Source organism: Acomys russatus, unplaced genomic scaffold (assembly GCF_903995435.1).
Source record: "Acomys russatus unplaced genomic scaffold, mAcoRus1.1, whole genome shotgun sequence".
Taxonomy (NCBI): Eukaryota; Metazoa; Chordata; class Mammalia; order Rodentia; family Muridae; genus Acomys; species Acomys russatus.
This window is the reverse complement of record NW_026131939.1, coordinates 162,712-174,095: the sequence shown is the minus strand read 5'-3', so window position 1 is coordinate 174,095 and position 11,384 is coordinate 162,712. Positions and strand designations below refer to the sequence as shown.

The window sequence follows — 11,384 nt, the reverse complement described above, 5'->3', positions numbered from 1 at the left end:
TCTTGGGTGTTTCTACTTCTTTTTTTTCTAGGGCTTCCAGTTGTGTTGTTACTTATAGGTTTGTTACTTATAGGTTGTGTTGTACTTATAGGTTTCTAGGACCCTCTGGATCCTTCTACTTTGCTATTCTCCCACGCTTCTTTCATTTAGAGTCCCAATAGGTGTCCATCAGTAGCAGAATGAATAAAGAAACTGTGGTACATATACACTATGGAATACTACTCAGCTTTTAAAAACAAGGAATTCCCGCATTTGGGACAGAAACTCAGGGACATAAAACCTCATATTTCTGCCTTAGTGACATGAATAAGAGTCAAAGTCAGGGCTTTTTAACAGCTTACAAGTGGAGACTTGGAGTAAATATAGAGGAAATTATGATTTCACAACCTCAATGGCAGTACATTTAAAAAACACATAACATAGCAGTAGTGTTTTTGCAAATACTTTCACATCCAGTGCTCTGGGAGGTTTTTGTCTCACTTCCTCCATGGTTTACATCACTGTGTAATATAATTACTATCATAAGACTGACAATAGTAGTCAGCCTCATCATCAGCCAGTGCATTAGTGATCATCAGTGAGGCTGAGTTGGAGGAGCTGTCAATGGAGCCTGAGAATCTATCAGGAACCCCTGTTGGCCTCTGATCATCTTCATATATCACAGGAGTTGGGGGTCGTCCCAGGTGCTGCTGGTACCAGCTCACATATCTGTCTCCAATGTTACCACTGCTGCGCTTGCAGGAGAGGGAGACTGTGCTTCCTAGTGATCCTGACACAGATTTTGGCTGAGTCAGCACAAACTGGGCATATGACCCTGCAAGAATAAAACAATAAAGTCAGTAAGAACAAAGCAATTCCATTCACAAAGAAGACTGTTGCCCAAATATCACATGCAACAATGAGTACTGTGCCAGAATTCCTTAAACCCATTCACCTGTTAAATGATGAAGGAAGACAAGGAACAGTGGAGCCCAAGTCATGGTGAAGACATCCATAATGAAGATCACTCTCCTGATGCAATGGACAAAGTGCAGTTAGGCACCCCTTTTTATCTGTCCCTAGTCTTCTCATTGCATGCTGTGTTCATGCAAATACTCCTCTTCCGTGCACTATACAAGTCCCTCTTTTTGTTTCAGAAAGAGTCTGACTGAGATATGTAGATACTACACACATAGGGTGGATGTGGGCTCCACCAAGTGGCAGGAAAGAAAAAACTGAAAATAAAGGGGGAACAGCAGAGGAACTGGGGAGCACTAGGCAGGTGGTCAGCTGTAAATCCCCAAAATGACCATGTCCTGCCATCTGGTATATGACTGCTAAGTTGCCATCTGCCAACAGTGAGCCCATTTGAGTACTCCCATAGGGACTATCTGGGTTCTGGATGGAATGTGAATTTTCCCTTCATGTAATTCTGTAAATGTCAACTAAAGCAGTGCATAATCCAATTTGCTTTTGCAATAGAGGATCAGTGGTTATTGTGAGAAGAACTCTCTTGTTTTGCTCTAGAAATCCAGTGACTATACTAGTGGTCATTCCTAGGTAAGAATTTATTAGAGCATAGTAATTAAGAGTGTCACTCAGCAGTCAGCTGTGCTTGATGATCCTCCCCAGTATATGAGATGATTTCAAGCACCAATGTTAGACAATTAAGAACCACTTGTCCTTACAGCTAAAGAACATAGGCATCCTATTTTGGCCCAATCAGGTAACCCGATTGACTTGTATACTTGCAAACACACACACACACACACACACACACACACACACACACACACACACACACACACACACTCAATGGTATTTTTGGAGATCTTTTTCACATAATGTTTGTTTGTTTGTGTGTGTGTTTGTGTGTGTGTGTTCTACTGTTCTCAAATATATATAAATCACACTTATAATTAAGGTGTTTTTTTCTGGAACTATGTACCTAAAACATTATTCAACAGTCTCATGCAGGGTTCTTCTTTAGACACAGACGCCATTGAAAACTTTTCTGATGTCCTTGTTTATAACTGTTGTGGATGCTGAATCATTGTCACTGAATTTTAAACAAGCTCAATATCAATTCCTTAAAGGATAAATTCTTCCTTACTGTCTTGAGAGACAGAACAAGCAACATCTGTCCTCATCTGAATACATCAGATATATTTTTCAGCCAAGAAATATCAGATTCAAGCAAACACCTATTCTCTGGATTAATGACGTTGATGAGGAATGGATCATACAAAGATCTCTTCTTGTAAAAGGACCCCATTGTAACACCATTATTCATGTTCTGAACATGAATGCAAATAGTTCTGACAGTGAGCCGTTCATTTATGTTATATCACCATTTGACAACCCAGACCCTCTGCTTTTTCTTTCCAAGAAAACTCAGCTCTATGTTGATGCTATTGAAGTTTCTTTGAAGAGTTAACTTGGGGTCATTCATTATGACTGTACAGCCTTCAGAGTCATGTCAACATTTTCTCAGATGTTGACAGTCTAAATGCTGAGAATGGTCTTTATTCTGAAACACAATGACCCAGATAAGAAGGGAATGCTCTAAACTAGGTATCAGGAAGAGTTCTGCTCTAAATGGAAACTAGTAGATAGGAAATCCAGGGAGAAGAACAAAAATGGGTCTATGTATAAGACAAAGGGTGTCCAGGGTGCTTGAGCCCAAAAAGGTCTTAAGTTGCTGGGCTCAGTATGCTCAGGCAGTAAGGATACGGCTTGCGTAGGCATAGAAACCTAGAAGGCAACTACCACATTGCGCCAACAAACCCAAGGAAAACTTTTCCTGCTGGAGGACATATGGGACAAGAGCACCTGGGGAATTGAGTCTGTGACACTAGTGTCTTCAAGAGAGGATGGATTCATTACTTTTTAATCTTACTGGTATTGCTTATATTATTATTAAAATTTTAGTTTATTAGTGTGTAATTTTTGTCCTGAATTTGATATTCTCCTTTATTTTTTCTTTTAGTCACAATTTTTCCTGTTTGTTTTCTAAATAGAGAGAAGAGGGCCATGCCATGTGATACATAGAGAGGTGAGAAGGATTTTGGAAGAGATGAGGGAATTGGAAATGAGGGATGGGAAACTATATTTTAAAAGTATTGTACAAAACCATTTTATTTTCAATAAAAATATAATTAATTAAAATAATTTTGAAAAATTTAAACAAGTGGCACTAAGAACATAGACAACATCAAAGCATCAAAAATTAACAAGACAATGCCTATAGTTAATATACACATGTCACTAGTAACTTTAAGTCTCAGTAGTCTCAATTTTCCAATTCAAAGACACAGAATGAATGGATGGGTAAATAAAATACACATGCAAGCTGTCTGCAAGAAACACTTATTAGCTGCAAAGATAGGTTCTGATTAAGTATAAAATGTAGGAAAAAGATCTCTATAATCAAATGAGATCAGGAATAAAGCCAGTTTTACTCTTCTTTTAATGAAAAATATAGAAATAAAACTAAAACTAAAAAGAAGAGATAAAGGCACATACTCCATTCTTATAGAGGGGGCAGATAACAAAGATGACATTATCATCCTAAAATTATGTGCACCAATCCTTATGGAGCCCAATTTCATGAAGAAAATAGTATAATAATCGATTTCAAGAAACTGATAACAAATAGAAGCTAATTCCAATAACCTACATTTTCCAAATAGACTGTTCTTCTGAACAAAAGAAGAAAAAATGGTCATTGCAATAAAAGATATCATACATCAGCCAATTCCACTTGCAAGGCTTGTGGTAAGGACTCTGCATGTCTTAACTTTCATTCATCTATATATCAACTTCAAACTTCCTACTTCTCTTTGGAAGATCTAGCAATGATTTTCTCTACTTAAAACCTGGCTGAAAAAGTCACCGCACCTTAGACAGCTTCCCACAGCATAGAGCCTTTCACAGTGCTGAAAGCCATAAGAATTCTGCAGACCATCTTGTAGCATACATTCACCACACATTTGGGTTTTTAAGAGTGAGCCATGCAGGGATGGGCCTTCTTCTGTGTAGTACTGTCTTTTTAAATGATTTATTTCACTTTTAGAAGATACAGTGCATGTTTTTTTAAGCTTCCTACCTTTAACCATGGTGTTTGTTCTTTGCAGCTGGACTGATTCCACAGTCATAGACAGTTCCTCCAACCAATTAATTCCTACATTTAAAACCGATCCCCCTTTCAAATTGTTTCCCTCCTTCTCTGCTATTATCTTCTCTTTCACCTCTGTGTCTCTACTCTCTCTTCTGCTGAATTACAAAACCTCCCGACAGTTGACCACCTCACAGGATAGCTGCTTTCTAACTGTGTGGTTATTGTCCTAGAGTCTCCAACATTTCAGGAGGATCTAGCTTCTGATCTTTCAACAGCAATCATCTTATGAGCAATATGGATGTCCAATACGGAAGACCAAAGCAAAAATACACACACACACACACACACACACACACACACACACACACACACACACGTGTGTCATTACACTTATGTATAATTCTATGCATTTTTACTTTTTATGTAATAATCAAAGTGATCTTAAGTACTAACCAATCCAGGGTGTTACTGCCTGTATATGATTTCCTATAAGAGTTCATCCAGATGTTTACCAGACAGTGGAATCATCTTACTTTCATCCTTTTATCCTTTAGCACAGTTAAGTTTTTTCTATGTCTTCCTTTTTCACTTCCATGTTGATCCAAAAATGATCTTTTTGTTTATTCTTTATTAAATGATTACATCAGTATATATTTTCATGTAATTAATTGTATGTTTGAGTTAACTAATTCCATTCTTTATATTATTTCTTCAATTGATTCATAGTGATTTTGTTAATCTTCCTACGGAGAACTCATAATTTATATCAGAGAGACAGGAAAGGTGTCAGAAGGGGGAAATTTATAAAATAATGTGTAAGTACCCAGAAAAGGATTATTACAAGAAAATAAAATAGTATTAATTCAGTGTGATTGCTTTTCTTAGCAGTTGGGTCAGAAACTCAAGGATATAAAACCTCATATATACCTTAGTGACATGAGTAAGAGTCAAAGCCAGGGTTCTTAACAGATTACAAGTGGAGTCTTGGAGTGAATATAGAGGAAATTATGATTTCACAACCTCAATGGCAGTGCCTTTAAAAAAGACATAACATAGCAATAGTTTTTTCACAAATGGTTTCAGAGCCAGTGCTCTGGGAGGTTTTTGTCTCACTTCCTCCAAGGTTTACATCACTGTGTAAAGCCACTACCATAAGACTGACAATAGTAGTCAGCCTCATCCTCAGACTGTGAATTAGTGATGGTTAGTAAGGCTGAGTTGGAAGAGCTGTCAATGGATCCTGAGAATCGATCAGGAACCCCAGATGGTCTGTTTTTATCATTATATATCACAAGGGTTGGGGGTCTTCCCATGTGCTGCTGGTACCAATGCACATAGTTATTTCCAATGTTACCACTGCTGCGCTTACAGGAGATGGAGACTGTGCTTCCTAGTGATCCTGACACAGATTTTGGCTGAGTCAGTATAAACTGGGCATATGACCCTGTAAGAAGAAAATAATAAAAGTCAGTAAAAACAAAGCAATCCCATTAACAAGGAAGACTATGCCCCAAACATTCCAAGCAACAAAGAGTACTGTCCCAGAATTCCTTAAACCTACTCACCTGTAAAGTGATGAAGGAAGAGAAGGATTACTGGAGCCAAAGTCATAGTGAAGACAATCAGGTTTGCCTTCCTGAGTCCACTGTTGAAATTATAGCTACGCACCCCGTTTTATCTGTTGCTGGGATTTTAGTTGCATGCTGTCTTCATGCAAATACCCCTCTTCTGTGTACTATAAAGCTCCCTCTTTTCATTTCAGAGAGAATCTGACTGAGAAATGGAGAGGCTACACATGGGGAGGATGTGGGCTCCACCAAGTGGCAGGACAGAAAAAACTGAAAATTAAGGAGAAACAGCAGAGGAAATGGGGATCACTGTGCAGGTGTTTGGCCATGACTTCCCAATGTAACCATCTGGTATATGACTGCTAATTTGCCCTCTGTCAACAGTGAGACCACTTAAGGATTCACATAGTGACTATCTGGATTCTGAATAGAACATGAATTGCCCCTTCATGTCATTCTGTAAATGTCAACTAAAACTATGGGTAACCCAGTGTGCTTTTGCAACACAGGATCAGTGGTTGTTGTGAGAGGTGCTCACTTGTTTTATGCTAGAAATGCAGTGATTATATTAGTGGTCATTTCTAGGTAAGAATTCATTAGAGCATGGTAATTAAGAGTATAAGTAAAAAAAAAAGAGTGTAAGTCAGCAGTCAGCTATGCTTGATATTCCTCCAACATGTGTGAGGTGGTTTCAAACATCCACATTAGACAATTCAGAACCACCTGTCTTTACAGCTCAAGGGGATTGGATATCCCATTTTTGCCTCATAAGGTAAACAGGTGTTATAGATTAAAACAATTCATCAGTTTTAAATCAGATAATGAGTAAATAAAATGTTATAATTAACAGCCAGCATTGGGATTCTAGAAGTATCTCTGTGATATCCCTATAGACTTTCCATGCAGCACCCCAACACCAAGGGAGAGGGAAAATCTTCCTCTTAGTGAATATCTGAGCATGAACTGAAAAGAAATGTTGGATGGTTTGAAAATCTCCATATTGGACAATAACTCACAGCAGAAGGAGTCCTCCACAATTTCAGAGCAAACAAAAGTAAATTCCTGTTTACCTCTTCAACGATATTGGCAATTTTGCCATGCTTCCTTTTTAAAAGACTATGTTGATGTATGTTCCTATGGTAAACTTAAATGTCGTTCAGTATCATGCATGTTGTCCAGTAACTGTCCATATCCTCCCATAGTTTTTCAGATACATGGCTCTGAAAACTCAAAGGTTCTGCACTTGACACATCAGTATTCATGGGCTAGGTCATTGTAATTCTGCTCTTTCTGAATGTTTGGTGATTTCATGGTAGAAGGATTATAAACCTGTATTGTGATCCCTCTTAGAGGTTACAGTGAATAACAATCAGATTAATATATGCTATAGTTGGCAATAATTAGAGTAATTTTTTCTGTTTTCATTTATGCGGAAGACTAATAATATAGAAGCCTTATGGTGATCCTTTTGTTTTGAATTTCATAGTTATGTTTAAGAAAAAATTATTAAGTTTGCTTCATATATGTGTTGTATACAGATATCATATTTGTGAGTGATGGACATGAACATTCACACACACAAACACACACAAACACACACACACAAAGTCCATATGTAGATTCACTACTATCTGCAGTCCTCATAATATATCTAAATAAATAGTTATACTAAAAAAGCTAAAATCCTTATTTTGCATGAGCATTAGGAGAATCGAACACTAGAAAAGAACATAGCAAATTGTATATGTTGAGACTAGCATGTAGATTTTGATAACATTTAACTTCTCACTCTTTTTTCCATGCTTAGTAGGTACCTTCCATGGAGTTATGGAATTTCTCTTAGTAGGAATATTTTCATGGTCCAAAAGTCCATTGGAGTGAAGGAGGAAGAATGGAGTTGTGAGTTCACTACTCATAAAGCCAATGGAACTAAAGAGCAGGAAGGATCACAGGGTAGTTCTTGAGTAATAAGATTGTTAATCACATCTCATTATGTGTAATTCTGAGGAAGCAAATGATTTTGGGATGATTTGGTATTCTCACCAGCTATTTTATCTCCAGATCAACCCAATACTGCCCCCTCATGTTTAGTCAAGTTATGCAAAAGAGTCTGCCTGAGTTGATCATTGGTTTTTCTTCTTTTTTCTAAAAAGTCACCCTTCATCTGACAGGGTCTAATATCCAAAATATATAAAGAACTCAAGAAATTAAACACCACAAAACCAAACAACCCAAATAATAAATGGGGTTCAGAGGTAAACAGAGAATTCTAAAAAGAGGAATATCAAATGGCGGAGAAACACTTAAGGAAATGCCAAACATCTTTAGTCATCAGAGAAGGCTGATGGATCTTATTACATCTATCAAAATGGCTAAGATCAAAAGCTCAAATGTCAGCACATGTTGGTAAGAATATGGAGAAAGGAGAACACTCCTTCATTGCTGGTGGGAGCACAAACTTGTACAACTCAGAGTTTGATTATTTCTAGCCATCTACTTCTCTTGGATGTTTCTGCTTTGTTTTTCCTATGTCTTCCAGATGTGTCATTAAGTTGCCTGAATGGTATGTTTCCAATTTCTTTATGAAGGCACTTAGTGCTTTGAACTTGCCTCTTAGTACTGCTTTCAATGTGTCCCATTAAATTGGGTATGTTGTACCTTCATTTTCATTGAATTTTAGGAAGTCAGTAATATCTTCCCTGACCCAGTTTACATTAAGTAGAGAGTTGCTCAGATTCCTTCTGTGTGTAGGCTTTTTGTTATTTCTGTTGTTGAAGTCCACCTTTAGTCCATGTTGGTCTAATAGTATACAAGGTATTATTTCAATCTTCTTGTATCTTTTGAGGCTTGCTTTATAACCTACTATATTGTCAATTTTGGAGAATGTTCTGTGAGGTGCTGAGAAGAAGGTATACTCTTTATTGTTTGGATGAAAAGTTCTATAGAGATATCTGATATATCCACTAGATTCATGACATCTGTCTGTGTCATTATTTCTAGGTTTAGTTTCTGTTTCATTGACCTATAATTTGGTGAAAGTTGGTGTTGAATTCTCCCACTATTAATATGTGGGCATCAATGTGTGGTTTAAGCTTTATTAATGTTTCTTTTATGAATGTGGGTGCTCTTGTCTTGGGGGCATAGATGCTCAGAATTGTGATGTCATCTTGGTTGAATTTTCCTTTGATCAGTATGAAGTGTCCTTTGTCATTTCTTTTGATTAATTTTGGTTTAAAGTCTATTTTATTATATATTAGAATGGCTATACCAGCTTGTTTCTTGTGTCTGTTTGCTTGGGAGACTTTTTCCACCCTTCTACCCTGAGTTAATATCTATCATTGTGGCTAAGATGTGCTTTTTGAATGCAGTAGAATGTTGGGTCCTATTTATGCATCCATTCTGTTTGTCTGTGTCTTTTTATTTGAGAGTTGAGACCATTGATGTTAAGAGATATTAATGACCACTGACTGCTAAGTACCTTGATTTTGATGTCGGTTGTGGTAAAGTGTTTGCGTGTTTGTTGTTTATGTTTTGCTATAATGAAATTATCTATTTCCTGTGTTATCCTGGTTGTAATTAGCCACATTGGGTTGGAATTTTTCTTCCAGAAACTTCTGTAGGGCTGGATTTGTGGATAGATGCTCTTTGAATTTGTTTTTGTCATGGAATATTTTGTTTTCTGCATTCACAGTTATTGAAATTTTCAATGAGTTTAGTAGTCTGGACTAGCATCTGTACTTTCTTAGGGTTTGGAAGAGCCCTACCCAGGCCCATCTGGATTTTATGGTCTCTGTTGAGAAGTCTGGTATGATTCTGATAGGTTTGCCTTTATATATTACTTGGTCTTTTTCTCTTTCTGCTTTTAATACTTCTTCTTTGTTCTGCACATTTTGTGTTTTCATTATTATATGGCAGGAGGATTTTCTTTTCTGATCTATTCTATTTGGTATTCTGTAGGCCTCTTTTATGTTTATATGCATTTCTTTCTTTAATTTTGGAAAAATTTTTTTCTATGATTTAGTTGAAAATAAGTTCTGGGCCTTGAAGCCAGGTGTTGTCTTTTTCCTCAATTCCTATTATCCTTAGGTTTCATCTTTTCATGGTATCTTTGATTTCTTGGATGTTTTGTGTCAGGAATTTTTCATATTTAACATTTTCTTTGATGGTTGCATCAATTTTTTAATTATATCTTCTACATATGTGATTCTTTCTTCCATCTCTTGAATTCTGTTGGTGATGCTTACCTCTGTATTTTCTATTTTCTTCTCTAAGTTCTTTCATTCCTGGCTTTCTTCTGTTTGTGCTTTTATCATTGCTTCCATTTTCATTTTCAGATACTGAACCATTTTATTGCTTTCCTTCATCTGATTGTGATTTCTTCATTTCCTCTCTATAAGCTTTTGTCATGGCCTCTCTAAGGTCCTCAATCTGTTTGGCTGCATCTTCCTGTATTTTTGTTTGTTTGTTTGTTTGTTTACTGATTTTATTCATTTTCTCCGTTATCATCTTCATTGTGAAAGATTTAAGTTCATTTTCTTGTGCTTCAGTTTTGTTGAGTTCCAGGGTTGATTCTTTGGGATAACTGGCTTCTGGAGATGCCATATTATTTTGGCTTTTCTTTTTTGACTTTTATGCTGGCCTTCAGTCATTTTTCTGTTTCTAATGTTGTATGGTAGTTTATGGTGTTTTTCATGGGCCACTGAGAGCAATTCATTGGTGAGTGACTATAGCTTGAGACCACTCACCTGTGGGATTCACAGAACCCTTCGCAGGATCAAGCAGTTGGTCTGGGTTCAGCTCCAGGAGACTTTTCCCAAAACCCTGAGCTCCCTTGTGGGCCAGCATAGGCTGATGCTAGTGCTCTGCAGCCCAATGTTCAATCCGAGAGATAGCCTGTTACCCCCATGTTTGTCTGGGTTTTGAAGACTACCAGCAGCCACTGGGGCCCTATGCCCTTGGTTCAGACTACCAAAGAATCAGGTACCAAGCACTAGCTTGTGCTGTTTTGTTTGATTTCCATGCAAGTGCCTATGCCTATAGAGGCCTGAGACTTTGGTTCAATCCACCAGAGTGCAGGCACATCACTTTAGCCTGAGGTTTTTGCCTGTGCTTTGGAGAATGTGTCCACAGCCACTAGAGCCTGCTGCCTGTGCCTTGTCCCTGCATGGACCTGTGGGGTGATCAGAAGTCAGATCTATCCCAGATACACACCCAGAAAGTGCTCCTCCCTAGGCCAGCAGACACTGACACTGGTGTTCTTTAGCTCACAGTTAAGTCAGAGAAAAAGAGGCCAGGTACAGCCCTAAAAGGTGGGCTGGGCATTGGAGACCCTGACTGCAGCCACAGGGCTTTCTATGGATGGCAGGGTGGTCTGAGCATTTTTGCTGAGGTCACATGTTGAGCAATAATAATTGGCCTCATCCTCAAGCTGGAGGTCAGTCTTAATACGGGTAATATAGGAAATATATATTGCTAAATGACTGGGAATTGCCAATTGTCACAAATTTAAGTACATCACCAGGAATTTCATATGCTCTAATATAACCACCATTTCTAATACAGATGAGGGTGACTTTCTGTGCAAACAGACATGGAGGATACCGGACTCAGCCATGACTGTTTTCTGGACCCTAGAAGGCAGGTTGGAAACACACTGAGGTGTGCTTACTTTCAAAATAGGTAAAATGGAGCAGTGTGGACCGTGTTTACACCAGTAA

At 37.8% G+C, this 11,384-nt stretch overlaps 1 pseudogene; it reads right to left on the bottom strand.

Moving 5' to 3' along the window:
- Nucleotides 1-1,965: 1,965 nt before the first annotated feature.
- Nucleotides 1,966-10,512, bottom strand: LOC127186667 (60S ribosomal protein L9-like; annotated as a pseudogene).
- Nucleotides 10,513-11,384: the final 872 nt, after the last annotated feature.